Below are 3,703 nucleotides of genomic sequence, written 5' to 3' on the forward strand. Positions count from 1 at the left end.
CACATTTGCAGGTGGCATGGCCCCCATCACGTGGAGAACTCTGGAAGGAGAAGGAACAGCAGAGAACTCTGGTGACATCAAGCCCCTGGCCCCTAACACTTAAGTCCTCAGGGCTGCCTGGTTCTTGCAGTTCAGTGAGCAATCCCAGTATTTTCTCATTAAATTTTCCTTTTCCTTACGCTAGTTGGAGTTGGCTTCCTGTTACTTGCAACTGCAAGGGTTTTAACTAACAGCTTGTGCATTCATTAACGTTGATGATTAGGAGGACCACACAGCAGCATGGAAAGTGATTTTGATGAATTTTACAAACAGCACCATATAAAATTATATGAATGATATCATTACAGCTATTTAATCATTCACGTGCAAAATAAGCGGAAAAGAAGTACCTTAAAAATGTAATGGGGGCTTCCCTGGTGGCTCAGTGGTTGAGAGTCTGCCTGCCGATGCAGGGGACACGGGTTGGTGCCCCGGTCCGGGAAGATCCCACATGCCGCGGAGCGGCTGGGCCCGTGAGCCATGGCCGCTGAGCCTGCGCGTCCGGAGCCTGTGCTCCGCAACGGGAGAGGCCACAACAGTGAGAGGCCTGCGTACCGCAAAAAAAAAAAAAAAGATGTAATGAATGTTTAGCATGGTAGAGTTATGGGTGATTTATCAAACTACGTTCAGTATGCAAAGTTAAATGTGGCTTATTGTTTTTCTACAACTGACCAAATCTTCCTCATCAACGTCCTTCATACTGACCATTAACTGTATCTTAGTCTCTTTGGAGAGGAAAAAGGTTTTAGTTTAAAAGAGTTGCTTTGCTTTTGTTTTTGTTTTAAGGTAAATGGCGAATCTTGTATTGTTTCCTGCCCTCCTTTCCAATATGGTGCCTTGGTTCATTGCAGAGGCAGGTGCTTGAGGCAACAGGAGAGAGTGAGCTTTAGATTTGTACACCTGTTATCAGGGTTGGTGTCATGGACTGAATATTTGTGCCCCCTACCCCAAATTCATAGGTTGAAGACCTAACTCCCACAATGTGATGGTATGTGACATGGAGCCTTTGAAAGGTAATTAGGGTTAGCTGAGGTCACACGGGTGTGGCTAATCCCACCAATCATGGGATTAGCGGCCTTATAAGAAAAAGAAGAGAGAACTCATTCACGCTCTCTCTGCATGCACAAAAACAAGGAAAGGCCATGTGAATACACACCGAGAAGTTTGCTATCTACAAGCCCGGAAGAGAGCTCTCACCAAGAACCCAATCAGCTGGTTCTTCCCAACTCTAGAACTGTGAGAAAATAAATATCTGCTGTGCAAGCCACCTAGTCTGTGGTCTGTTGTTACGGCAGCCTGAGCTAAGACTGTTGGCGCTGACGTTTTTAGCAATGTCTCTGGGTACCTGGCTGGTTGTACTACTGACCTCTGTGCTTGGAGAAACTGTGGCTCTTTCTAGCTCAGTCAGAGCTGGAGGGTCTTCCCTTCTGACTTGCTCCCAGCTGCAGACAAAAAAATGTTGCCTGTCATTTCAGTAAACAAAGAATGTTGCCTGCTATTCCAGTGAACAACACGTTTCCAGGCCATCAAGTCATCAGCCACTTCAGCCGCCCTGACGGCGCACCCTGGGGGGAATTCAGGATGGAGAAAAACAGGATACTGGTTCTAGATAGTTAAGATGCATATCTAAGGAATAATTTCATGAGCCCAGACTCTTCCATCTTCCCCTAGAAAAGCACTAACATCATTAACGTGAGATGTCATTTTTTTGTGATTAGCAGTAATCTTTTAATGTTCAAGTACATGTTTTTTTGTTTTGTTTTGTTTTGTTTCAGCAAAAACTCCTATATATCCTGGCTCCTCCCTTACCTCTTCAGAGTAGTTCCTCAGAGCTATCTGAGAGGGCATCTCCTGGGCTACAGTCCTCAGTAAGGTCCCTGAATAAAGCATAACTTGCAACTTTTAGGATGTGTGTTTTTCTTCAGTTGACATTGCCCCTACCTTGGCTTTGGTGGCCCTGCAGACCACCCTGTGTCTCAGCCACATCCCTCATCTGGTCACTGGCTTAGGTTAGTCAGCCAGCCCATCCCTTACTATGGCAGCCAACTCTCAACTCAGCTGTACCCACATTCTGGAGGATGTGTGGAGATGTCTTGGTCCCTCTTCTGCCACTCTGGGGCTGAAGAGGCCCAGAAGCACTCATGCAGACCCTCTGCCTGATCACCATGCTGTAGTGGTGTTGTTTTAGTTGTCGAATGATCCTTTATTGAAATAACTCCCTTTGCAGCTCTTAAGTAGCTGGACATTCCACTGTACCACTGTTGAGGTTTATCTATGATGCCATGAGTGTGGTGGCCATCAACACAACAGGCCCCTGGATCTCCTTAATGGTTCCAGAGAGCTCTTTGGCTAATGATTGGTACTACATCTGTCTGGCAATGTTGACAATTCCATCTGCAGTACTATTTCCACTGTGCTTAATGTTCTTCTGCTTCTTTCTGTCCCTCGTGGTCCCTTGAGGGCTTTGATGATCAGGGAAGAGGCAGAAAAGGTCTGGACTGTCTGTTCTGAATGGTCAGTTTCACTGTAATCCTCAGACCCTTCCAGGTACCGGCTGCCTTGGCAATGTCTTTACCTACAGTTTTTGGAGACAGACCCAGAGGGCCACTCTTGGGGTCCAGGGCAGATGTGACACCAACATCCCCATCAGTGCACTCCAGGTTTATGACTTTGATCTCACTGAGGTCGAACTTGGCAGCACAGTGGAGGCGACTAGTATGTGATGACCCCAACGTGGGACACCTGGAGAAAGTTGCGTCCTGGCATCCTCTGAATGCTGAAAGGCCCATGCTGTACTTTCATTCTCCTCCTTTGTACGTGCTGGCAGGGGCCACTTGTATGACAGTCCGTGGCTAAGTCTCATGAGGAGCAGGTTACAGTTTCCCTGTCCTTTCAGGGCTCCTTTCCCTCAGTCTATCTACCACCCATGATCTCAGCCTTGAACGGAGAAGCCAGGATACACGTAAGTCATCTTTTCTCCTCCAACCTCTGTCTTGTCTTCTGATAGCACTCTCTTAGTTTGGAAGGGTAAAACAACCCATCTTTTCTGTGCAGCAAGGACACCCCTTATGTCAAACCTCAGTTCTCTGTACCCTTGGCTCAGAGCTCAGGTCTGATCTTCTGACCTTTGATATGTTAATGGTACTGATAGGAATTTACAAAATCCTTTTCTTTTTCTACAGCCTCTGATTTCTAAAGACTGTTTTCATAGAAGCTGAAATTTGAAAGTCAAAAGCTGGATGTGTACATTTTTTTCTTTTTGCATTCCTGCTATAAGAATCTCAAACCTCCCCAAGGCATAGAGATACCACCAATTGATCAGGGGAAAAGTCATTCACAGAGTATAAAAGAGAATAATATATTTAAAATATATTATCCTTATTACATTTTTTTCAGACTTTCCATGATGTCTTTTACCTGTTTACCTATCACCCAAACTCCCTGACCACCCCTGCCCAAATTGCAAAATGGAATAATACTAATTATTGTTTATTGAATGCTCAGTGTCAGCCAATAACCCTATAGCTGTTCATATCTCCACTGAAGAGATGAGAAATCGGGGCTTAGAAAGGTGGCTGTACAATGTAACAGAGCTAATTTGCAGGAAAAAAACTTCAGAAAATACATTTCTATCTTTTTTGCTTTTGCTTACTTTGGCTCAAAA

General features: G+C 45.1%; 1 pseudogene; it reads right to left on the minus strand.

The window, feature by feature from the left end:
* Positions 1-2,269: 2,269 nt before the first annotated feature.
* LOC101284681 (60S ribosomal protein L12-like) lies at positions 2,270-3,465 on the minus strand (annotated as a pseudogene).
* Positions 3,466-3,703: the final 238 nt, after the last annotated feature.

This window comes from Orcinus orca, chromosome 6, assembly GCF_937001465.1.
Source record: "Orcinus orca chromosome 6, mOrcOrc1.1, whole genome shotgun sequence".
Lineage (NCBI taxonomy): Eukaryota > Metazoa > Chordata > Mammalia > Artiodactyla > Delphinidae > Orcinus > Orcinus orca.